Below are 27326 nucleotides of genomic sequence, written 5' to 3'. Positions count from 1 at the left end.
GATTAACTGGGGTGCTGAGATCCACCTAAGTCTCCTTGAACACTCATTTGGCTACTACCTGTGCAGCTGTGTAGCACCTGGCAGTCAGTGTGTAGGGACCAGAAATGTGAATATTGGCTCAATCCATGAAGTTTCTCCTAATTTCATTCCCAGCAACACAAACTCCTCTTTTAGTTCTTCTGATTACATGCTGGGGAAGAGACTGTTGTTTGACCTCCATTATTCATTCTCCCTAACTTTTAACTGGGCATGTGGCTTTGTTGAGCAAAGATTACATTTCCATGCTTCCTTTGCAACTACATATGACCATGTGACTAATGGAATATGCATGCAAGTAAGTGTCCTTTAAGGATCGGGTATGGCTATCGTTCTCTCTTCTTGTTTCTCCCTGGATGGAATGCAGATACAATGGCTTGAACCCAAGCAACCATTCTGGATAAGGAGGGAGAAGCCTATATGTTTAGATGACAAAGCAACAAGATAAAAGGAGTTTTAGTCCCAGACAATCACTGGACCACCTGCCTCTGGACTTCATTTACATGAAGAAAACTCTTCTATTATTTTTAAATAAATTTTCTGTTATATATAGCTGAAGCTAATACTAGACTGTGCATACTTACTGCTCTCTTGAAGAGCTTCACATACATTTATATACTGTCAATTCCAGATGCATCTGTATTCCTCAACCTCCTGTTTAAGCTTATTCTAATGTCTTTTTTAACAGATACCCATGGTTTGACCTGACATCAGCTCTGCTTGTTCAAATCTCTGACTAATGGTTTATTATATTTGGTGCAATTCTGCTTATATTTTACTTCTGATTAAATTGTAATGGAAAGTCCCTTGATCCTTCCTCAACTATTTTTAACACAGCATTATTTTCACAGTGCTATTCATAACCATGCCATCATATGTTACATTTTATTAATTAAATTATACAACATTGATTTATCACCTTCTATGTACTCTTTAGTGGTGGACACCAGGGAGACACAAAAATCAGTAAAACATGGAGTATTCCATTAAGAATTTGACAATCCAGTGGGAGAGAGGAATACAAAGCAATTAACATAATAAAAAGAGAAGCAAGGATGCCATATTTTGTATGTTTTGTGTAAGTGTGCAATATTTAAAAATTTTTTTCTGAATTCACCACTGAAGTTTATAAGACTGGAATTAGAAGTTGAGTTTCCTGATTCCCAATATCCTAGCCATAGTAACAAATTCCACACTTGGCTGCTATCCCATGTTTCATAACAACATCTCAAAAAACAAAATCTTATTTATTTAAAAGTTTCTTGTTTTTTTTGTTTGTTTGGTTGGTTGGTTGGGTTTTTTGTTTTTTTGGGTTTTTTGTTGTTGTTGTTGTTGTTTTGCTGCACCATACAGCTTGCAGGATCTTAGTGAAAGCAATGAGTCCTAATCATTGGACCACCAAGGAACTCCCACTTTAAAAGTTTAAAGTAAAGAAAATAAAGAGTTTGAAAGAATTAGAGTCTATTTATGTTCATTCATTTATTTACCATATGTCAGGCCCAGAGGTACATGTTGGGATAAATTGACAAAAACGACTGATGTGGTCCTGTCTTCACAGATATTAAAAATAAATCTCCCATGTAAACATAAAATTCTAACTGTGATTATAACATTTCCAAGGTGAGGTACATGGTACCCAGAGAGGATATGATGGGAGCATTGATTCTAGTTCAGGCAAGCACGGAAGGGGCTGGGGAAGGGAGTCAAAGGGTGGTGCAAAAGACACAGGCTCACTGAATGGATACAAAAACAAGACCCATATATATGCTGTCCACAAGAGACACAGTTCAGACCTAGGGACACACACAGACCAAAAGTGAGGGGATGGAAAAAGATATTCCATGCAAATGGAAATCAAAAGAAAGCTGGAGGAGCAATACTCATATCAGATAAAATAGACATTAAAGTAAAGAACATTATAAGACACAAGGAAGGACACTACATTATGATCAAGTGATCAATCCAAGAAGAAGATATAACAATTATAAACATATATACACCCAACATAGGAGCACCTCAATACATAAAGCAACTGCTAACAGCTATAAAAGAGGAAATCAAGAGTAACACAATAATAGTAGGGGACTTTAACACCTCACATACAACAATGGACAGATCATGCAGACAGAAAATTAATAAGGAAACACAAGCTTTAAATGACACAATAGACCAGGTGGATTTAATTGACTTTTATAGGACATTCCATCCAAAAACAGCAGATTACACTTTTTTCTCTAGTGTGGAATATTTCCAGGATAGATTATATTTTGGGTCACAAACCAAGCCTTTGTAAATTTAAGAAAATTGAAATCATACCACGCATCTTTTCTGGCCACAATGCTATGAGATCAGAAATCAGTTACAGGGAAACAAAGGTAAAAAACACAAACACATGTAGGCTAAACAATAAGTTACTAAATAACCAAGAAATCACTGAAGAAATCAAAGAGGAAATCAAAAAATACCTAGAGACAACTGATAATGAAAGCACAATGATCCAAAACCTCTGGGATGCAACAAAAGCAGTTCTAAGAGGGAAGTTTATAGCAGTATGATCCTACCTCCAGAAACAAGAAAAACCTCAAATAAACAATCTAACCTTACACCTAAAGGAACTAGAAAAAGAAGAGCAAATAAAACCTAAAGTTAGCAGAAGGAAAGAAATCATAAATGTCAGAGCAGAAATAAATGAAATAGAAACAAAGAAAACAATAGCAAAGATCAATAAAACTAAAAGCTGGTTCTTTGAGAAGATAAATAAAATTGATAAACGATTAGCCAGACTCATCAAGAAAAAGAGGGAGAGGACTCAAATCAATAAAATTAGAAATGAAAAAGGAGAACTTACAACAGACACTGCAGAAATACAAAACATCATAAGAGACTACTACAAGCAACACTATGCCAATGAAATGGACAACCTGGAAGAAATGGAAAAATTCTTAGAAAGGTATAACCTTCTAAGACTGAGCCAGGAAGAAATACAAAATGTGAATAGACCAATCACAAGTAATGAAATTGAAACTGTGATTAAAAATCTTCCAACAAACAAAAGTCCAGGACCACATGGCTTCACAGGTGAATTCTATCAAACATTTAGAGAAGAGCTAACGCCCATTCTTCTCAAACTCTTCCAAAAAATTGCAGAGGATGGAACACTCCCAAACTCATTCTATGAGGTCACCATCACCTTGATACCAAAACCTGACAGATACTGCAAAAAAAGAAAATTACAGACCAATATCACTGATGAATATAGATGCAAAAATCCTCAACAAAATACTAGCAAACAGAATCCAACAACACATTAAAAGAATCATACACCATGATCAAGTGGAATTTATCCCAGGGATGCAAGGATTCTTCAATATACTCAAATCAATCAATGTGATACACCATATTAATAAATTTAAAAAGAAAAACTGTATGATCATCTCAATAGATGCAAAAAAAGTTTTTGACAAAATTCAACACCCATTTATGATAAAAACTCTTCAAAAAGTGTGCATAGAGAGGACCTACCTTAACATAAAAAAGGCCATATATGACAAACCCATAGGAAACATCATTCTCAATGGTGAAAAACTGAAAGCAATTTCCTCTAAGATCAGGAACAAGACAAGGATGTCCACCTCGCCACTATTTTTCAACATAGTTTTGGAAGTCCTTGCCACAGAAATCAGAGAAGAAAATGAAGTAAAAGGAATACAAATTGGAAAAGAAGAAGTAAAACTGTCACTGTTTGCACATGACATGATACTATACATAGAAAATCCTAAAGATGCCACCAGAAAACTACTAGAGCTGATCAATGAATTTGGTAAAGTTGCAGGATACAAAATTAATGCACAAAAATCTCCTGCATTCCTATACACTAACAACGAAAGATCAGAAAGGGAAATTAAGGAAAAAATCCATTCACCATTGCAACAAAAAGAATAAAATACCTAGGAATAAACCTACCTAAGGATATAAAAGACCTATGCTCAGAAAACTATAAGACACTGATGAAAGAATTCAAAGATGACACAAACAGATGGAGAGATATTCTGTGATCTTGGATTAGAAGAATCTATATTGTGAAAATGACTCTACTACCCAAAGCAATCTACGGATTCAATGCAATCCCTATCAAATTACCAATGGCATTTTTTACAGAACTAGAACAAAAAATCTTAACATTTGTATGGAGACCAAAGAGACCCTGAATAGCCAAAGCAGTCTTGAGGGAAAAAAAATGGAGCCAGAGGGCTTTCCTGGTGGTACAGTGGTTGAGAGTCTGCCTGCTGATGCAGGGGATGAGGGTTCGTGCCCCAGTCCAGGAAGATCCCACATGCTGTGGAGCAACCTGGCCCATGAGCCATGGCCACTGAGCCTGTGTGTCCGGAGCCTGTGCTCCGCAACGGGAGGGGCCAAAACAGTGAGGGGCCCACGTTTTGAAAAAAAAAAAAAAAAAAAAATGGAGCTGGAGGAATCGGACTCCCTGACTTCAGACTATACTACAAAGCTTCAGTAATCAAGACAATATGGTACTAGCACAAAAACAGAAATATAGGTCAATGGAACAGGATAGAAAGCCCAGAGATAAGGGTCAACTAATCTATGGTCAACTAATCTATGACAAAGGAGGCAAGGGTATACAATGGAGAAAAGACAGTCTCTTCAATAAGTGGTGCTGGGAAAACTGGACAGCTACATATAAAAGAATGAAATTAGAACACTCCCTAACACGATACACAAAAATAAAACTCTTAGAGGAAAACATAGCAAGAACACTCTTTGACATAAATCACAGCAAGTTCTTTTTCAATCCACCTCTTAGAGTAATGAAAATAAAAACAAAACTAAACAAATGGGACCTAATGAAACTTCAAAGCTTTTGCACAACAAAGGAAACCATAAACAAGATGAAAAGACCACCCTCAGAAGGGAGAAAATATTTGCAAATGGACAAAGGATTAATCTCCAAAATATATAAACAGCCCATGCAGCTCAATATTAAAATAACAAACAACCCAATCCAAAAATGGGCAGAGGACCTAAATAGACATTTCTCCAAAGAAGACATACAGATGGCTAGCAAACATATTAGAAGCTGCTCAACATCACTAATTATTAGAGAAATGCAAATCAAAACTACAATGAGGTATCACCTGACACCTGTTATAATGGGCATCATCAGAAAATCTACAAACAATAAATGCTGGAGAGGGTGTGGAGAAAAGGGAACCCTCTTGCACTGTTGGTAGGAATGTAAATTGATACAGTCACTATGGAGAACAGTATGGAGGTTCCTTTAAACACTAAAAATAGAATTACCATATGACCCAGCAATCCCACTACTAGGCATATACCCAGAGAAAACCATAATTAAAAAAGACACATGCATCCTAATGTTCATTGCAGCACTATTTACAATACCCAGGTCATGGAAGTAACCTAAAGGCCCATCAACAGATGAATGGATACAGAAGATGCGGTACATATATTCAATGGAATATTACTCAGCCATAAAAAGAAATGAAATTGGGTCATTTTTAGAGACGTGGATGGATCTAGAGACTGTCATACAGAGTGAAGTAAGTCAGAAAGAGAAAAACAAATATTGTATATTAATGCATATATGTGGAATCTAGAAAAATGGTACAGATGAACCAGTTTGCAAGGCAGAAATAGAGACACAGATGTAGTGAGCAAATGTATGGGCACCAAGGTGGGAAACCTGGGTGGGGGGTGAATTGGTAGATTGGGATTGACATATATTCACTAATATATATAAAATAGATAATTAATAAGAACCTGCTATACAATAAATAAAAGAACTGGAGCTGTGGGCAGGAAGGAGATCACCTATAGAGAATGTGTAGAAAGGGGTAAGAAGTGAGTTTTCAATTCACCAATCCTGAATGGCCTGGTAGGATAGCATGAACTTGCAGAGGAAAGTGTGCCAGACTGGCCAGGGAAAAAGGAAGAAAACCAAGAGCTGGTAGAGACCTGAAAGCCAATCAGGAGAGCATTTCAAAGAAAGAGTATTCAACAATGTCAAATAAGGTGAGGCTGAAAACTGCCTATAGCAATGACTCAAGCCCAGATCTTTTGATGGAGTGATGAGGGTGAAAGCCAGATTGGAGGGAACTGAGGAGTGAATGGTAAGAAAATGGAAGCAGAGTATAGAAAATTCTTTTGAAAAGTTTATAAAGGGGACGAAGAGTTAAGGCAAAATCTAGAGAAGGATGTAAGGCTGAGGGATGGTTGGTTTTGTTTTGTTTTGTTTTGTTATTATGGCAGACATGCATAGACAGAGCAAACAGAAAATCCATAAATAGACTCATACAAATGGAAATTTAGAATATGATAAAGGTGGCATCTCAAATCTCTCAAATCTTTTTAATATAAAGATATTAAAATATCTTTTAATAAATGGTGTTGGGATGCGTAAATAGCCATGTGGAAATTATAAAACTGGATCCACATCTCATATCATATACAAGAATAAATTCCAAATGGACTGGATGTAAAAAGGAAAGTATGTAAGTTCTAGAAGAAAACGTGTGTGAATTCCTTTATATTTTCAAGGCAGGAAACGGTATTTGTAACTCAAAATCTAGATGCAATAAAAGAAAAGATTGATAAACAGAATTATTTAAAAAGAAGAAACTTTTGCATGGCTAAAAACACAATAAGCAAGCAAACAAACAAAAAAAATTATAAACAAAGTCAAAAGACTAATGACAAACTTGGAGAAAACATTTGCAACATGTATTATATATATTATGTGTATTACAGGTAAAGGAATGGATATATAGGTGTAGATGTGAAGGATCAGTTGACAGGGAGCAATTGGCCAGAGAAAGGGAGCAGGGAGAGAAGATCGCTAGGTGACCAACGTCCTGTGAGACTGTGGGAGAGAGGACAGGGCAAAGAAAGACAAAAAGGGACTGTTAGCAACTTCTGTGTTAAATGGAGGGAAAGAGGAGCAGGTGGTCCGGATCTTGATGGTATTGGATGTTTAATAGCATTAGGAAGCAAGTTAGCAGCTGAGAGGGAGAGGAGAGAAATTTGAAATGAAGGGGAGGAGCCTGCACTGACCAGAGAAATGCAAGGAAAGACCACACCCTGTTGGGTGAGTGCAGTTTTTGAAGGTGAATTTACAAAGGAGCCATTGTACTCCATGAGTGACTTTCCCTGGCAGTCTTTGAAAACTGAGTTATTTGACTTTCTGTTGTCTCCTCAGGGAAAAGAAGTTCTTTCTAATTCAACTCCATCTTTGTGAGAAACTTTTTTCTGGAATTTCCTGGTGGTCCAGTAGTTAGGACTCAGCCCTTTCACTGCCAGGGTGGATTCGATCCCTGGTCAGGGAACTAAGATTCCACGGCCAAAAAAAATAAATAAATAAGAACTTTTTTCCTGGAGAACCAGAAGGAGGGAGGAAAAGAAGTACCAGTCAGCAGGAAGCAGTTAATTTACATGAAAAATATTATGTCCAATTCATTAAATTTCCCCAGTAAAACAGGTGAGCAATATCAGCCACAGAGAGAGGCAGAGAAAGAAGATCCTGGGAGGAACGTTAGGGACAACTCTTAGAAGACTAGCAATAAGATTATCTTATCACTTTTCAATCAGAGCAGGCTCTCACTGCCTTTTTTATTTTTGTGTATGGTCAACTTTATTCTTTTTTTTTTAACATCTTTATTGGAGTATAATTGCTTTACAATGGTGTGTTAGTTTCTCCTTTATAACAAAGTGAATCAGTTATACATATACATATGTTCCCATGTCTCTTCCCTCTTGTGTCTCCCTCCCTCCCACCCTGCCTATCCCACCCCTCTAGGTGGTCACAAACCACCTAGCTGATCTCCCTGTGCTATGCGGCTGCTTCCCACTAGCTATCTATTTTACGTTTGGTAGTGTATATATGTCCATGCCACTCTTTCACTTTGTCACAGCTTACCCTTCCCCCTCCCCATATCCTCAAGTCCATTCTCTAGTAGGTCTGTGTCTTTATTCCCGACTTAGCCTTATGTTCTTCATGACCTTTTTTTTCTTTCTTAGATTCCACATATATGTGTTAGCATATGGTATTTGTTTTTCACATTCTGACTTACTTCACTCTGTTTGACAGACTCTAGGTCCATCCACCTCACTACAAAATATCTCAATTTCGTTTCTTTTTTTTTTTTTTTTTTTTTGCAGTACACGGGCCTCCCACTGTTGTGGCCTCTCCCGTTGCGGAGCACAGGCTCCAGACGCACAGGCCCAGCTGCCATGGCTCACAGGCCCAGCTGCTTCGCGGCATGTGGGATCTTCCTGGACTGGGGCAAGAACCTGCGTCCCCTGCATCAGCAGGCGGACTCTCAACCACTGTGCCATCAGAGAAGCCCTCGTTTCTTTTTATGGCTGAGTAACATTCCATTATATATACGTGCCACATCTTCTTTATCCATTCATCCAATGATGGACACTTAGGTTGCTTCCATGTCCTGGCTGTTGTAAACAGAGCTGCAATGAACATTTTGGTACATGACTCTTTTTGAATTATGGCTTCACAGGCAAATTATATCAAACATTTAGAGAAGAGCTAACACTTATCATTCTCAAACTCTTCCAAAATATAGCAGAGGGAGGAACATGCCCAAACTCATTCTACAAGGCCACCATCACCCTGATACCAAAACCAGTCACAGAGAAACAAAACTACAGGCCAATATCACTGATGAACATAGATGCAAAAATCCTCAACAAAATACTAGCAAACAGAGTCCAACAGCACATTAAAAGGATCATATACCATGATCAAATGGGGTTTATTCCGGGAATGCAAGGATTCAATATATATAAATCAATCAATGTGATACACCATATTAACAAATTGAAGGATGATCATCTCAATAGATGCAGAGAAAGCTTTCAACAAAATTCAACAGCCATTTATGATAAAAACCCTGCAGAAAGTAGGCATAGAGGGAACTTTCCTCAACATAATAAAGGCCATATATGACAAACCCACAGCCAACATCGTCGTCAATGGTGAAAAACTGAAAGTATTTCCACTAAGATCAGGAACAAGACAAAGTTGCCCACTCTCATCACTCTTATTCAACATAGTTTTGGAAGTTTTAGCCACAGCAATCACAGAAGAAAAGGAAATAAAAGGAATCCAAATAGGTGAAGAAGAAGTAAAGCTGTCACTGTTTGCAGATGACTTGATACTATACATAGAGAATCCTAAAGATGCTACCAGAAAACTACTAGAGCTCACTGCCTTTTGTGACATGGCTGGCTGAGTAAATCCTTGTCCAGAGCTCAAAGTCTTAATTCTTCCTAATGCTATTAATCTCCGAGATGATTCTCTGAAGGGGCTGGTACATGGGGTGTGTCTGCCTCTCAACTGGCTGGATGACTGACTGTGGGGCAGTAAACATCTAAATAAACATCTACAGTTTGCTAGTTCCCGCCTTGCCCGTCCCCCAGCCCCATGCATTCTATAGATTAAATGTGCATTCATGTTTTTCTGTTATGAAAACGTTTTCTCACCCGGGCTGGGGGGAATGGCCCTTAGTTTGGCAGTGTTGGAGCTTAGGGGATGGTAGGCTATATGTCCAGAGAAAGAATGTGGATGTAGTGAGTTCTTTTTGTACAGGGGAAAAGGCATGCTTATTGAGGACCTAATGATCCTTAATCAAAGCAGAATATTGACCCATTCTCTGTGGAAAGGATTAGGAAATCTGTAGTAACAGTATAATTTCAAAGAAGAAAAACAAAACAAAATAAAAACAGTCTTCTGGGGTTCAAAGGAAGGAAAAGCCTCTAAGTGTCCTGCCTGGGAAGCTCAGGTCTACATCTGAGCACTGCCCGAGTCCAGTTCTGTGCTGGGAAACTGCTGTTCCCAGGTGGGGAGGGAGGAGACTTCAGGGGAACCCAGCCAAAGCTGGAGGTTTCCGTGCAGTTGGAAAGCAGCTTGTCAGCCTGTCCTTGTTTATGTAGGGACACGCTGACCTGGAAGGTCTAGAGCCCTTGGGATCCTAGGGTGGCCCAAGGCAAGATGGTCTATGTCTCTCTCCTGGGCAGGCCCCTCACACCTCTGGACTCGAGGACCAGGGGCCTTCTAGGCATTATTCCTAATGATTCAACTTCGAACTGACTGCCAGTGTGGAGAGTTGATGGGAAAGTACTTTCATTCTAAGGAGGGCTCCACATGTTTCAAAGGAATGAATTTCTAAAGGTGGAACTTCACATACAAAGTGATGAAAGATACTCTGAGGCAGAATGTTCTACCTTGAGCTGTTCAAATGACCTAATAGGTAGCCTCCCATTTCACCCTCCTGAGAGGTTGGCTTTGCCCTTTGGAACTTTAGGAACAACTGACTCATTGTCTTATTTGGAGGTTAATGGATTTCAGTCTGCTCAAAGGACATCCTGATAATGGGTATTTATAACTGGACATTATCAGGGAACAGTAGGTAAGAGCTTCTCTTTTTTTCAGAGAGCAGGGAGGGAGCCATGACAATCACTTTGATAGCAAAAGGAGGATATGTTTACCACATTGCCCTAAGGCCTTGGAGAAGATGGGTTTTATTATCTCCTTTTTATACAACAGGAGCATCGGGAACCACAGGAACTGTGAGGCTGCTGATCCTGGAGGGTCACTGCAGATTACAAGCAAACACTGCCTCTCTCACGAAGGAGGGAGCCAATTTAAGAGAGTAAACCCAGTGAAACGGATGTCTTTAAATTTTTATCCTCAACATCAACTGATTTGGAGCATTTACGTTTTGTAATTACATACTTCTCATTTATGCTTTGTTAGTGATTTTCCCTCTCTTGTCCTTTAAACGGGCCACATTAGCAACGAGGCACTCTGACGTGGGGGATCTATGGCACACACAGGGATGTTTCTAAAACACACAAAGGATTTGGGTCACAGGTATCCAGTACAGGACTGCATCTGCTCTATTTTAATAATGTTTCTAAACAATGCTTATGAGTTCAGTGTGCTCCAGTTCAATTTTGTTTAATTAAAACTTACTTTTAAATTATTCTCTAAAGCTGGGAATAGTAACTCTGGTTCCTTTTAGGATAGTCAATCGCATTCTTCACAGTTTATGTATTTTAAACTGCATCTTTTTAGCCAGCTGTACGTCGGATCTTAACAAACGGCACCGCGAAACAGAGGAAAGCTTCAAGTGAGCTTTATTAGGGAGCGCTCCCGGGCGAGGTTCACTGGTCCGAGAGAAAGGGGCCAGAGAAGTCGCACCCGGGCGAGGGTTGGGCAAGATTTTATAGGGGAAGAAGGGAAAGGGGTGTGGTGAATCTGGGAGGGTGCAGGGTATTCCTTATTTGGTGGTCTTTTCGGGTATCCTGGGGGACCGTTAGTCCCGCCCCTCGAAAGGCGGGAAGGCTGGGCTGGGTTCAAAGTCCCCAGGTCAGTTCCTGGAACTGGGTGGTCCGGAATGTCTCCAGGGCAGTTTCTGGAACTGGGTGGTCCGGAGAATTTCGTTCTGATGCAAGCTGTGAATCTGATTGTGTTCCCCTGCCTCGGGCCAGTTGGCCTTACACCAGCTACTTGCGAGCTCTGTCACAAGTTACCTACATTCTCTGTGCCTCAGTTTCCTCATATGTAAAATGGGCGTAATAATAGTACCTTACTCACAGCATTGTTATAAATGATTAAGTGAGGAAATCCATTTCATTAATGCTCAAGCACAGTCTAGAATTCTCTACCAAACCTAGTTATTATTAACACATTATAGTTGTATTGAGTTACCAATTGAAGTTTGTAAAAAGAAATCTAAAAAGTATGGATGTTTATAAAGTAAAAACTGATATTATTCACTCTTCACTCAGCCCCACCCTATTCTGCTTCCTAGAGATACTTCCCAGAGATAACCGGTGTATATTGACTGCAATTTTTCTATGCACGTTCATGCAACTGCCTTAGAACTTTGCTTGTCCCATGTAACAACTAACCACGGATATCCTTCCAGAACAGATCCTGTGGAGCCACCTCTTTACATAACATGGCTATTAGCTCCTTGTCTGATTTGTTTGTGGCTCCATTATGTGTTTAGGTGCCTTTCACATTTCTCTGTAGTCAAATTCTTACTCTTTTTCTCACACCTGATGGGGTTTGTAATGGTTAGGAAGACCTTCTCAGTGTTTAGTGTTTAGAAATACACTTCCCAGGACTGGAAAACAAAGAGTTGTACAACTCAAGGGAACTTTTGGAACGTACAAAGTGGACCATACTGAACTCAGGTCCACTTGCCCGACTCGCAGCAGAGCCAATCTACTGACAGGAGGTTGGGTGAAGGAAAGTACATCATTGATTGCAGGGCACCAAGCAAGGGAGTAGGAAACAAGCCTCAGATCCAGTCCATCTTGGTCTTTGATTTAGGGGGTTTTTTAAAGGGAAAAACAAAAAGGCTGGGACTAATCACTGTTTCGTGATGTTTCTGTGACAGTTCCCAGTTTTGGGAGTCAGCATGTTTCCAGTCTATGATTCTCAGGCCAGGTCATCCATGGCTCGGGGGTCTGTGGGTTCATCTTGCCCTGGAGAAACAACCTGAGTTTGTACATTAATGGTGCTGTCTATAATAGCAATTTTAGTACATTAACGATGTTATTGACAACAGCAATTTTAGTCATCTGACTCTGCTTGATTAGTGTTCAGTTAGCACAGGGCTGAGGTCAGAGGGGACAAGCAAGGGAATAAACTTTTAGATAGAGAGCTTAATCATAAACTTGGTAATGGAATTCGGTTTTAGGGGGACTCAGTTTTGAAACCAAGCAGGGCTCTGCAAGGGTCCCCCAGGTGATGCCAAAAGCTCAGCTTCCCTGTATACCGGTGCCGAATCGAATCTCGGAGACCAAGTTTTGAGTGAGGTAGAAAAGGATAACTTTATTACTTTGCCAGGCAAAGGGGGACACAGCGGGCTCCTGCCTTGAAAACAATGTGTCCCCACTTGGAGAGGATAGTCAGAAGTTTTACAGTAATGGTTCAAAGAGGGATGATCAGCTTGTGGACATTCTTCTGATGGGTTGGTGGTGAGGTAAGTAGGAGTCAGCATCATCAACCTTCAGGTTCCAACTGGTCTGGGGTCTACATGATTGTGGGCAGCATACCATTGTTAATCATTAACTTCTCCCACCTGGAGGGAGTTTCAGTATCTGCAAAACAGCTAAAAGATATTGTTGTGTGTATCCTTTGATGGGGACTGAGGACCTTGCCCTAAGGCTGCACTATTGCTTCTCTTGACTGTTTGTTTCTTGCTTGTCTCACATCCTCCCTTCCCTAATTAACAACTGCTTGAATCTGCCCCTTGGAACTTAGGGAAGGTCATGGAGGCTGAATGAAGGCTGTTTTCTGTAATCAAAGAAATGGAGGACACAGAAAGTCTTTGTGTCCAGCAGCCCCATAGGGCCCTGCTCTGTATCACAGGTACAAAAGCCTTTCTGCGTTCCCCATTCTTTATTGGTAAAAAAAGACCTCAGCTTCATAGATCTTCCCTGAGTTCCAAAGTGCAGATTCAAATAGTTACTAGTTAGGGCACACAATAGTGCATCAATAAAGCAGAGTCCTAGTTCCTCCTCCGTGGATATACAGAACAATCTGATACAATCTCTATGTTCGACAGGAACTAAGGCCCCCGTCCAGCTGGAGGATGGTAACTTCAAGCCCAGCACAAGAGTTCTGGAACACCACCCTGTTACCTCACCACCAACCAATCAGAAGAAAGTCACACACCTATAGCCCTCACCCCAGATTTGGTCTTTAAAAACTTTCCTCCAAACCACTGGGGAGTTTGGGTCTTTTGAGCACAAGCAGCCCATACCCCTTGCTTAGCCCTTGCAGTAAACCTCTCTCTGATCTGAACTCTGACGTTTCAGTTTGTTTGGCCCCACTGTGCTTCGGGCACATGTACCTGGGTTGACAACAGTTTCAACATTAAATTTTGTGATCCATTAATGTGAGTGTATTTTACTTTTTACTGGAAGAGGGCAAATGACTGAAATGCTTTTTGGTGTCATGGGGAATGCTATCATCAGCTAAGGATGAGAAATGCAGGCCTGAGGACACCACAGTCTGCACAGGTCTCTGAATTGCACCCCACGGGGTTCCTCTAGGTCATGGTGTTGGGAGGAAGGAGAAGGTCGGTAATATGGTGCCTGATGTTTGAACCTGTGATTTAACCATCATGGTGTGTAAGAAAGTGGTTTTACTTTATCTCCTTATTTCAGAAGGTCATTGTCAAAGATAATGACAAGCAAAATAATTGGAGACTCAAAAGTGACTGATAAAGCCAGCCAAAGCCAGTAGTTCTTTGCAAGGTCCACCAAGTCCACTGCATACTTGCTCACATCTGGGCATTGAGACTTATTGTTGAGAATATCACTCAAAGGTATATGTCAAAAAGACAAGTGGATATTTAATTTTTTTTTTTTTGGCCGCCCTGTGCGGCTTGGGGGATATTAGTTCCCTGAAACTGGCCCCCTTGCAGTGGAAGCATGGAGTCTTTATTTTTGTATTTTTTAAATATTTATTTATTTATGCCTGCGTTGGGTCTTTGTTGCTGTGCACATGTTTTTTCTAGATGCAGCGAGCGGGGGCTACTCTTTGTTGTGGTGTGCAGGCTTCTTATTGCAGTGGCTTCTCTTGTTGCAGAGCATGGGCTCTAGGTGCGTGGGCTTCAGTAGTTGTGGCACACAGGCTCTAGAGCACAGGCTCAGTAGTTGTGACACATGGGCTTAGTTGCTCTGAAGCATGTGGGATCTTCCCTGACCAAGGATCAAATCTGTGTCCCCTGCATTGGCAGGCGGATTCTTAACCACTATGCCACCAGGGAAGTCTCCAGAGTCTTAACCACTGGACCACCAGGGAAGTCCCAACAAGTGGGTATTTAAAAAGAAAGAAAAAAGAGTGATTCCTGTATCTTTGACAGTGAGGCATTTCTACTTTTTTTAAAACATGCTTTTTCCTACATTTTTCTTTTTTACTCAGAAAAAAATCATATTGTATCTGTATAAAGTCAGTACAACTAGCTGAAAAATAGATAGTTAAATAATCTTTACATCTGGCTTACAGAGTACCAAATAATTGGGTGGAATTAAAAAAAGAAGGGCTATTTTGTGGAAAGAAATATATTTTTTTAACTCAACAACCATTTATTAATGTCTACTATTTCAAAATAATTTTGTTAGGAGTTGTGGGGTGTTTGAAAATAGAAAATCATAGTCTTGGGACCTCCTTGGCAGGCCAGTGGTTAAGACTCTGCACTTTCACAGCAGGGGGCACGGATTTGATCCCTGGTCAGGGAACTAAGATCTCACATGCCATTCGGCGTGGCCAAAAAGTTTTTTAAAAGGAAAAAGGAAATCATAGTCTCCACTCACTATCTAGTTATTTATATTCTTTGCTATTTTCTAAACCTTTTCAGGGAATAATTTAGAAGAATACCAAGCAATTAGGAACAAATTATTTTATATTTTATGGTAAGCACAATTCTCTGCATGGTCTCTCCTTATTTCAGAAGGTCATTGTCAAAGATAATAAAAATATCATTTGGAGACAATCAAATGTATGCTTCTCAGACATGTTTAAACATACCGTGTGGTTCAGCCTCCAGGGTGGCCTCAGATGATCCTTGCCTTCAGCAGTCTTCAAACCCTCATGTAGTTCCCCTTCCACAATGAATCAGGCCATAAGTGACAACAGAATACAGTGGAAGGGACAGTGTGTAACTTCACAGGCTAGGCTTTTAAAGACGCGGCAGCTTTATCTTGGTCTCTTGGATTGCGTACTCTAGGGCAGGGACCAGCAAATGAGGGTTTATGGACAAAATCCAGCCTGAAGAATGTCTTTTTTTTGTTTGTTTTGTTTTGTTTTGCGGTACGCGGGCCTCTCACTGTTGCGGCCTCTCCCGTTGCGGAGCACAGGCTCCGGACACGCAGGCTCAGCGGCCATGGCTCACGGACCCAGCCGCTCCGCGGCATGTGGGATCTTCCCGGACCGGAGCACGAATCCGTACCGTGTCCCCTGCATCGGCAGGCGGACTCTCAACCACTGCGCCACCAGGGAAGCCCTGCAGAATGTTTTTGTATAAACTGTGAGCTAAGATTGGTTTTTATATTCTTAAAATATAGTTAAAAAAAGAAGAATTTATGACAGAACCTGGAGGTGGCCCACAAGGTTTAAAATCTTTACTATATAGTCCTTTACAGAAAAAGTTTGCTACCCTTGCTTCGAGGAATCCAGGCACTTTGCTGTGAGCACACTCTTATAGCTCTGTGAAGAAGCCAGTATGGACACGACTGCATCTAACCATGCCACTGCCAGAAAACTGGCCCACAGAAACCCTAAGGGATAATAAGCCTCTGTAGGGGAGGAAGACATTTTCTTCTATCCTTCTAGGTTTTTCTGGCTGGTCTAGAATTAAACTGACATGAGACAGAATAGCAGGAGAAAATTAAATACGTTCAATAACATGTGTACATGGGAGAGACCCAGGAAAACTGAGTAACTCACCAAAATGGCCCAAACTCTCACCTTAAAGACTACCCTCAGCTAAAGACAAGAGAGGATGTTGAGGGTGGGGCCAGTCAGTTATGGGCACAGGAAAAGCACAGTAAACAAGGGAAAGCTTGTTATGCAGATTTAAGTCAGTGCCTTCTCCATTGATAAGAGTTTCTAGAGATTTGGTCGTTCTCTTCCTGTTACATCAAGGGAGACACTGGCCTTGCTCAAATCATTAATTTGGGAGAAAAGTGAATTTAGTATTGTTGGCCATCAGCCAGTCAATTACTCCATCAAGCAGTTTTTTTTTTTTTTTTTTTAATAGTCCTGGAAAGGATTTAGAGGTGGGAAAATTAAGGCTCACAGCAGTTAAATGGCTACACTCATAGAATTGGTTAGGTTTGAAGCTCAGTCTCCTGACAGCACATTCAGGCACCTGTTGCTCCACGGTTGAGTGTAGACAGTCCATGGTGGCTCTGGGCTGTTGGTCAGACATATCTGTCCCCTTCATCGTGAAATCATATGTTATTTGTTAAGTCCTCATAGGGTCGAGTTGCTAGGAATAGATGTTTTTCTCCAGTATCATGGAATGTCCAATAAGCAGTATTTTTAAAGTCTTTACTATTTGCCTAGTATTGTGCTAGCACTGATTTTTAGATCTTAAGGTCCAAGCCTATGTTCATTATAATGAGTGAGACATTATCCAATGAATACCCAGACTGTCCAGTGCTGGGTATTCATTGGTAAATAAAACCCACACCTCCACCCTTATGGATCTTCCAGTCTGGTCAGGGAATATCTATCTGATATTCTTTCCTTTGTTATCAACTTATTGCTTAGTTACAGTTTTATAATATTGCATGACTGAAAAACAATAAGATGCCTTGAAATTCATCAGTTACCTAACCCTTGAAGTAAGTTTTCCTTTCTTCTTTCTTAAAGGTAACTCCCCAGATGGAAGAGCAATTAGATCACGGTTCAGAATGACAAAGAGAGATAAGGTCATTGCAAACAATATTATTCTACTTTGAAAGAGCTATTTTGGTCTTTCACCTAAAATGACTTCTTTCTGCTGAAATAGATTTGGCTAAAGTAGCTTGCTTAGCTGATGGTAGAAAATTCTACTCTGAAATATAAAAGTTTCATAAAACTGTGACATAACTCAATTTATACAGTCATTATACAATCAATGGCAAAACAGCATTCCCTTTTGGCCCTTTTGGAATGCAATAAACTGTTTTGCCATCTCTGCAGATTAAAGGTCCCAATTATTAACTATTTTGTTTTGATGATGACTTCAATTAGTTTTCATTTCTTGTGCACTGACCAAGTGAAAGTGGTATTACCAAAAAGGATGGTCTGAGGCATGCTATATGGCAAAGAAAGTCACTCCAGTCTTCAGAAATTGCTCCAGGAAATTGCTCCCATCAGAAAGATAAAACTTATCACAGAAAGGCCACAGGAGAATAAATGAGAATTAGTTTATAAGTAAACAAACTTGTTTTTCAGGGAAAGAATGACCGTGGCAAAAGGCTCCAAGGGTTGTTTCACTGATAACAGGTCAGGAAAAAGTCATGTTTTTTACATTTCTTGCAGGTTGTAAGTGTTGAGTGGGGTGGGGAATGGAGGAGACCTGGGAAGAGATTTATTTATTCCTGCATATAACAGAAATTTCTTGAGTACTTCCATGTGAGTCATTAGGCAGGGCTCTAGACTACAAGTATGAAATAGACATGGTACTTGCCCTCAAGGCACTTACAGTCTAGTGGGGGAAACCAAAAAGGCAAAGGAGTTTAGGATAATCAGGAAGAGTGTGAGCTTTCCTGGGAGGGACAACTAACTCTTATTTGACAAGTCAGAGAAGGTTTCCTGGAAGAATTCCCTAAAGCTGAGATCAGAAGCATGGGAGAGACAGAAGAAGAGGAGAGGAGAGTGTTCCTAAGGAGGAAATTGTATGGGTAAGAAGCTCAGAGGTGAGAGAGAGCAAGTGTGGAGTATTTAAGGAAAAGAAAATGGTGCATAGGTGGAGGGTTGGGGGATAGTAATGGGAGATAAGGAGTAGGGGTCCTCTAAGCCTAGTTAAGAGTTTCAGGGAATTTCCTGGTGGTCCAGTGGTTAGGACTCCACCCTTCCATTGCAGGAGGCCTGCGTTCAACCCCTAGTTAGAAAACTATGATCCCACATGCAACACTGCGTGGCCCCCCAAAAAAATATTTTAAAAAAATAATTGAAAAAAAAAAGAGGTTTGAGTTTCAGCCTGAGGGAGGGCAAGAGAGTGGTATGATTACTCCTCATTTAAAAAAGAAAACTCTGGGGAGTTCCCTTGTTGTCCAGTGGTTAGGGCTCAGCACTGAGCGGAGGGACCAAAAAAAAAGAAAAAAAGAAGAGAAAGAGAACTCTGGCTTCAGGGGGAGATGGAAAGCTTTTGTCATCTAGGTGGTGAATAATGGTGAGCTGTACTCAGCAAGTTGCAGTGAGGATGGAGAGAATTAAGATCTATTCAGTAGATCTTTAAGAGAAAGAATCTGTAAGATTACTGATGGATATGGGACATGCTGACAAAGGAGGAGAAAAAGTTTCTGTCTTTGGCAACCAAACGCTCTGGCTCACTGAGACAGGAGATTTGGGGTGGGGGGGAGTGTAAGCAGATAGTGTAGGGGTTACTCAGAGAACCAGGCATGGCTTTCTTGACATAAGAGAAGCCATTTTTGGCCTAAGCCAATTTTGTGATCTAAGCCTGGGCACAATGCTTGCCCTTGAACGATTCTCAGTAATTAATGATCTTAAGGGAAAAAAAGAATGCAGGAACAAATGACTATTATCAGGCAAGAGAAGTAACAATAACAAAGATAATAAATCTGTTGTAAATACTCCCAGTTCTGTTTCAATGGTAAAAATTAACCTGAAGCAATTTCTTGAGCTGTTTTGCAGAATTTAACCACTGCTCCCACCAGCACTCAACCACCAGATCAATTGGAACTTAAGGGATGAAGATATTGACATTTACTGACCTTCATGACTACAGTCAATGAAAGCTTGGACTCTGTCAACCTTTGCCCCAATTCTATGCTAATTATCCTCTGCTCAGACCCCTACATGAATATGCATGTATGCTTAGCTTAAAAATTCCTCAATTATGCTGTTCAGGGAGACACTGCTTTGGGAAGACACTGCTTTGGGAGAGGTCCTGATGTTTTTCTTACTTGCGGCAAATAATAAACACTTCTTTCTTACAATTTTTGTGGCGGAGGTTGAGATAAAGGTACTGGAGGATATGTTAACTTGAATCGCAGGAGGAGACTGGCTTAGAGATTTGGGAATCATCTGCATGGGAGGGAAAAGAGAAGACGATTTAAGAACACTGAGAGAGGTCCACGTTGAAGAGAAAGAGTTTGTAAAGGTGATTTAGATGATTGAGAGGCGAAAGAGAAACATTGGAAGAAGGTGGTATCAGGGGAACTCAGGGACAAGGGCTTTCTAGAGAGAGGGAGTGATCAGCAATGTTCAATGCCATTGAGAACCAGGTGGTAGCATCAGACAAACACACTGAGAGACATTCTACAACATAACTGACCTGTACTCTTCAAAAATGTCAACGTCAAGAATACAAAGACAGAAACGGAGGTTAAAGGAGAGTAAAGAGACATGAAAACTGAGAATGCAATGCATGATCCAGGATTTTCTTTTGATATATATATATATATATATATATATATATATATATATATATATTTATTTATTTATTTATTTAATATTTATTTATTTGGGTGAGCCACGGGATCTTCACTGAAGCACGGGGGATCCTTTAGTTGCAGCATGCGGGTTCTAGTTCCCTGACCAGGGATCGAACATGGGCCCCTACATTGGGAGCATGGAGTCTTAACCACTGGACCACCAGGGAAGTCCTGTAGCAAGTCGTAATTTTTTTTTTTTTTTGGCCTTACCCCACAGAATGTGGGATCTTAGTTCCCCAACAAGTTGTTATTTTTAAAGTCAGTTTTAATGGTTGCATAATGAGATAATTAATTTCATTCAGTTATATTTGAGTTTATCATTCCTAAAACGGACGGGAAAATAACTTAATGTCATTCCAGGCTTTCTCTAATCACAATCTATCATGCTACTTTGGAAGAGTAGCATGTGTATTTTTGTGAGATACACATGGAAAAAAGAGAAAATCAAAATTATACACTGATTGGGACTTCCCTGGTGGTCCAGTGGCTAAGACAGCACTCCCAATGCAGGGGACCTGGGTTTGATCCCTGGTCGGGGAACTAGATCCCACATACTGCAACTAAGACCCTGTGCAGCAAATAAATAAATAAGTAAATATTAACAAAAAATTTATACACTGATTATCAAAGCATAAAGCTGGAAGCAAAAGTGAAATTTACAGTCGCCTTGTTAGGTTTGTCTAAATATGGGCTTCCCTGGTGGCACAGTGGTTGAGAGTCCTCCTGCTGATGCAGGGGACACAGGTTCGTGCCCTGGTCCGGGAAGATCCCACATGCTGTGGAGCAGCTGGGCTCATGAGCCATGGCCGCTGAGCCTGCGTGTCCGGAGCCTGTGCTCCGCAACGGGAGAGGCCGCAACAGTGAGAGGCCCGCGTACCGCAAAAAAAAAAACAAAAAAAAGAATCCATCTGCCAATGCAGGGGACACAGGTTCAAGCCCTGGTCCAGGAAGATCCCACATGCCGTGGAGCAACAAAGCTCGTGCACCACAACTACTGAAGCCTGCACTCCTAAAGCCCATGCTCCGCAACAAGAGAAGCCACTGCAGTGAGAAGCCCACACAACGCAACAAAGAGTAGCCCCTGCTCACTGCAACTTATTAGAGAAAGACCACGTACAGCAATGAAGACCCAAAGCAGCCAAAAATAAATAAATTTATTTAAAAAAAATTTGTCTTCAAAAGGTCACTACATCAGTCAGCTTGCTTGCCATAAGCTCAAAGTATCTGGCAGGTAGTTGGCCAAACCTCAGCTAGTGTAGGACTCCTGATTTATGGGGTTCTATCCCAGTGTAGACATCTATAGGAGGCTGTGAGTGTACAGGACGTTTTCAAGAAGATGATGAAATGGAACAATAACCCTTAACTCTTTCGCGTGGTCCTGCAGTTCTGGCAGTTGTGTACAGCTACCTGAATGCAACATGTTGAAATATTAACATTCTCTTTGTTAATTTCACTCTACTTTTTACGTTTATTTAAATGTAGACGTTCGAATTTTTAAACGTTTAAAATATTTCTCTGTTCCCTTTAGTATCCACCAAGCACATTTATCAATAAACCTCTAGAAATTTCCCGAACTAGCCATTTGTGGAAAGCGGTGTTGGCGGGGCCAATGCCCTCAGTCAAGATGGCCGTAACTGCCTTCCCTTGTTCTTTTCTGACCTCAGCAAAGATGGTTCCTGCGACTTCCTTTCAAACTCTGCTTTTCCGGTAACAAACGTGGAGTCACCGCTTCCGGTTTGAGGCGGCTGCCGTTGCGGGGCGGTGAGTGTAATCGGGGCCTGGCGACTTTTCTGGGCCAGTTTTCTCTGCGGACTCACGAGTGGATCGGATTGGGGGAAGGGAGGGGGTCTCCGCAAGGCATCAGGCCGTTCTCTCCTAATTGGGAAGTTACGGCTGCTTTCCCTGGCCTGCTCCCAAACCCCTCCTACCCCACCACGGGCGGCCTCTGCAGCGAAAGCCTTGGGGAAGCCCCAGAATTTGCGTGCAGTGTGTCTAAATGAGCTTCGGTTCTTCTTTTTTTTAAAAACAACTTTCTTGAGACATAATTGACATATTATAAAAAATTCCCATTTAAAGTGTAAAATTCAGTGGTTTTTCATATATCCCCAGAATTGTGCATCCATCACCACAATCTAATTTTAGAATATTTTCATCATCTCGAAGAAAAACCTTGTACCCATTAAAAGTCACTCTCTATTCACTATGGCCTCCCAGTCCTAGGCAATTGATAGTCTACTTTTTTGTCTCTATAGATTTGTCAATTTGCATATTTGATATAAATAGCAGCATACAGCATGTGGTCTTTTTTGACTAGCTTCTTTCACTAAGTATAATGTTTTAAAAGTTTGTTCTTGTTGTAGCATGTATCGGAACTTAATTCCTTTATTGCAGAAAAATATTCCTTGTATTCATATACCACATTTTGTTCATTCATCAGTTGATGGACATTTGGATTGTTTCCACTTTTTGGTTCTTATGAATAAAGCTGCTGTGACCATCTGTGTACAGTTTGAGTGGACACATGTTTTTATTTCTCTTGAGCACATATACCTACGAGTGGGATCGCCTGATCCAACCATTTGTGGAACTGCTAAACTGTTTTCCAAAGTACTTGAGCCATTTTACCTTTCTGTATGTGGATATCCAGCTGTCTTAGCGTTGAAAAGACTGTCCTTGCCCTGCGGAATTGTCTTGGCATCTAGGGAACTTCAGTCGATAACTGTAAGATTTTACTTCTGGACTCTCAGTTTTATTCCACTGACTGTTTTTATTCCAATACTACACAGTCTTGATTATTGCAGCTTATAATTGGTTTTGAAATCAGAAAGTATGAGTACTCCAAATTTGTGTTCTTCGTTTTCAAGATTGGTTTGGCTTGGGCTTCCCTGGTGGCGCAGTGGTTGAGAGTCCGCCTGCTGATGCAGGGGACATGGGTTAGTGCCCCAGTCCGGGAAGATCCCACATGCTGCGGAGTGGCTGGGCCCGTGAGCCATGGCCGCTGAGCCTGCGTGTCCGGAGCCTGTGCTCCGCAACGGGAGAGGCCACAACAGTGAGAGGCCCGCGGACCGCAAAAAAAAAAAAAAAAAAAAAAAAGATTGGTTTGGCTTTATGGGCCCCTTGCATTTCCATATGTACTTTTAAACAGTTTTGTCAAATGTCTGCAAATTTAAAAAAAAAAAAAACTGAGATTTTGTAAGAACCATATTGATCCATATACCAATTTGGGCAATATTGCCATTTTAAAATAGTAAGTGTTCAATTCCATGAACATAGGATGTCTTTCCATTCATTTGGAACTTTAGTTTCTTTCAACATTTTAAAATAGTTCTCAGTGTACATGACTTACATATTTTTCATTATGTGTACTTAAGTATTTTATTCTTTTTGATGCTATTGTAAATGAAATTACATTCTTTTTTAAAAATTTTATTTTATTTATTTTTGGCTGTGTTGGGTCTTCATTGCTGCACATGGGCTTTCTCTAGTTGCAGCAGGCGAGGGCTACTCTTCGTTGCAGTGCACGGGCTTCTCACTGCTGTACCTTCTCTTGTTGCGGAGCATGGGCTCTAGCCATGTGGGCTTCAGTAGTTGCGGCACGTGAGCTCTGTAATTGTGGCTTGTGGGCTCTAGAGCGCATGCTCGGTAGTTGTGGTGCATGGGCTTAGTTACTCCGCGGCATGTGAGATCTTCCAGACCAGGGCTTGAATCCCATGTTCCCTGCATTGACAGGCAGATTCTTAACCACTGTGCCACCAAGGAAGTCCAAAATTATATTTTCAATTTCATTTTTAGGTTGTTTATTGCTAGTGTATATAAATACAAATGATTTTTCTGTATTGATCTTGTATCCTGCAACCTTGTTTAACTTTAATTATTCTAGTAGTTTTTTTTTAAGTGGATTCATTGGGACTTTCTATACACAAGATCATGTCTTCTGCTAATAGAAATAGTTTTACTTCTCTCTTTCCAATCTGGAAGCCTTTTATTTCATTTTCTTGCCTAATTGTGCAGCTAAAGGTTTTAGCTCCAGTACAATGTTGTATAGAAGTGATGAGAGCAGTTAATATTAAATTGTTCCTGAGCTTAAGGGGAAAACATTCAGTCTTTCACCATGAAGTAGGATGCTAGCTATGGTTTTTTTCAAAAATGCCCTTTATCAGATTGAGGAAGTTCCCTTCTTTTCCGAGTGTGCTGAGTGTTTTGATCATGAATGGGTATTTGACTTTGTCAGTTGATTGTGTGTGTGTGTGTCTGTTGTTGTTTCTGTCCCTTATCCTAATATAGTGTATTACATTGATTGATTTTCAGATGTTAAAGCAACTTTGCATTTCTGGGATAAGTTCTGCTTGGTCAGGGAGTGTAATCCTTTTTATATGTTGCTCGGTTCATTTTGCTAGTATTCTGTCAAGGATTTTTGTGTCTGTATTCATGATACTGGTCTATAGTTTTCTTGTTATGTCTCTGTCTAGTTTTGGTGTGAGGATAACAGTGGGCTCATTGCGTAAACTGGGAAGTGTTCCGTCTTCCATTTTTTAGAATAGTTATCCACAAGAGGGAAGGACAGGTGCAGTGGGAAGAAGCAAGGCTTATTGGAAAACCTGATGGAAAGATAGAAGTGGGGTCAGAGGTTGGGGGAACCAGGCTAGAAGTTTCTGGGTGGTAATTAATGTTTCAGAGGAGGAAAGAAGAGGAGAAAGCCTTGGGATATCCTTGAGGAAGTCCAGTTGGAGATGGAAGATGAGCCACAGAGGAGGCAGGAAGGAACAGGCCTAGCTGGGATGTCAGCTGGGTGAGTGGCTTCCTGAAAAGTAAAGAAAGAGTGTCAGAAGAAGGAATTTCTAGAAGTTATGGTGGAGTGATTGAGTTGGTGGAGATGAGAAAATGAGCCAATTCTAGACTCTTGAGAAGTCTGTGGAAGTGAGAGGAGATTGGCTGTGAGGAAGGCAGGTGTCAAAGGTTTTCGTTTTGCTTTTCTTTCTTGACAATTTTCATATTGATATAATTTTATACCTTCAAAAAATTGCAAGACTAGTACAAGGAACTCCCAAATAACATTTTCCAGATTCATCAATTGTCTACACTTGCCCCATTTACTTTATCATTCTCTCTCTCTCATATATATATATATATATATATATATATATATATATATATACACATACTGCAGACATCATGTCTCCCTAACACTAAATATTTGAGTGGTATTTCCAAAGAATAAGGATATTCTTTTACACACCAGGTTTTATTGAAAATGGGAGTGATTTGGGCCTGTTGAAAAGTGTAAGTGAAGATCCAGTGGAACAGAAGCCAGAGAAGGGATTATCGTCTCCGAAGGCTTCTGGAAAAGTCCAGAGAGTGGAATCTAAAGCCCAGGTGGAGTGGTTGGCCTTTGCCACACAAGGGACAGCTCCCTGTTTTACAGAGAGGTAAAGCAGTGTGCGGACGTGGGAGCCTTTGTTATGTTGAGAGAGCTGAAGAAGTTCCTCTCTGCTGGCTTCTGTTTCCCTTGTCAATTAGGAAGTGAGATGATATACTGAAAAGAGGAGGAAGGTATGTGAGTGATGGAGAGGGTCTGAGTTGAATAAGAGTGGAGAAAATATGAAAGAGTCGAAGAGGGGGTTGAGAGGAAGTTATGAGATAAACATCTCAGGATCCATTTAGCCAGATAGCCCATTCCAGGTGGGTGCTCAGACACTTAGAGAGAGCCAGTCTGCCCTGACCTGTTTGATGACTCTCATGTCCAGCACACAGAAAATAGGGAGATAGTTGAGGTCGTCTAGGCTCAATTTTGCCAAAGGAGTGTGATGAAAAGACAGAATGGGCAGGGCAGGGAAGTTCAGGGTATTAACAAGACTGTGAACCATAGAATCTACTGGAAAAGAATGAAAGAAGCAACATGGCTATAGGATGGGAAGTAGAGGGGCAAATGGGCTGGTGGTTGGCTGGGAAGAGAGGAGCCTGTGATTTGTTTTTTAATTATTACTGTTTTACTTATTGGAGCTAACCATCATGAGCACAGAGACTGTACTAAGTATTTTACATGCATTAATTTTATGTAATCCTTATGCCAACCCTATTAGGTAAGCATAGTAATCAAGCCATTTTTATAGATGAGGAAATTGAGGTTAAGTGACTTGCCCAAGGTGACAGCTAAAAAGTGAGAGCAGTCTCTCCAACTCCAGAGCCCCTGCACATCTCTGGACATTTTTGCAGAGCTTCTTAGCTGTGTTCCTTACTTCACGTTTACCCTCCTCTCATTTGTGTTTCACTCAGCTGACAGAGTGAGCCTTTGAAGATGCAAATTGATTATATCATACACATCCCCTCAGAAGCTTTCATTATATCAATTTTTAAATGGAAATATGTATAAAAATAAGTGAATTGATGGATGAATAGAGAGTTGGATAGCTGGTTATCTGATAAAGAAAATCATAGTAAAATGTTAATTATGAAATCTAGGAAAAGGCCATAAGTGACAAGCCCACAGCTAAGATTAGGAACAAGAGAGTGATGCCTACTTTTGCCACTTCTATTTAACATAGTACTGGAAGTTCTAGCCAGAGCAGTTAGGCAAGAAAAAGAAGTAAAAGGCATCTCTATTGGAAAGGAAGAAGTAAAACTGTCACTGTTTGAAGATGACATGATATTATATATGGAAAACCATAAAGACTCCATCAACAAACTGTTAGAATAAACAAATTCAGCAAAGTTGCAAGATACAAAATCAACACACAAAAGTCGGTTGCATAATGAACTATCAGAGAGAGAAATTAAGAATACAGTCCCATTTACAATTGCATCAAAAATAATAAAATAGGGCTTCCCTGGTGGCGCAGTGGTTGAGAGTCTGCCTGCTGATGCAGGGGATGCGGGTTCGTGCCCCGGTCCAGGAGGATCCCACATGCCGCGGAGCGGCTGGGCCCGTGAGCCATGGCTGCTGAGCCTGCACGTCCGGAGCCTGTGCTCCGCAATGGGAGAGGCCACAACAGTGAGAGGCCTGTGTACCGCAAGAAAAATAAAATAAAATAAAATAAAATAAAATACCT

The 27326-nt window shown here is 40.6% G+C and overlaps 1 protein-coding gene across 2 annotated transcripts in view; it reads left to right on the top strand.

Annotated features, from left to right (window-relative positions):
* The first annotated feature begins 21997 nt into the window (after positions 1–21997).
* The window catches only part of SHLD1 (shieldin complex subunit 1), a 91349-nt gene continuing 86020 nt past the window's right edge, over positions 21998–27326 (top strand). The window contains exon 1 of one of the 2 annotated variants that reach the window (XM_027118210.1): positions 21998–22041. The gene's annotated coding sequence lies outside the window, so the exon portion shown is untranslated. The remainder of the gene's footprint in view (positions 22042–27326) is intronic. The other variant, XM_027118213.1, reaches the window with a different exon arrangement.

The sequence above is a fragment of the Aethalodelphis obliquidens genome, unplaced genomic scaffold (genome assembly GCF_003676395.1).
Source record: "Aethalodelphis obliquidens isolate GAN/ISIS:26980383/991018 unplaced genomic scaffold, ASM367639v1 scaffold18, whole genome shotgun sequence".
NCBI classification, from domain to species: domain Eukaryota; kingdom Metazoa; phylum Chordata; class Mammalia; order Artiodactyla; family Delphinidae; genus Aethalodelphis; species Aethalodelphis obliquidens.
Note: the sequence above shows the minus strand (reverse complement) of the source record. Positions and strands in the feature narration are given on the sequence as shown.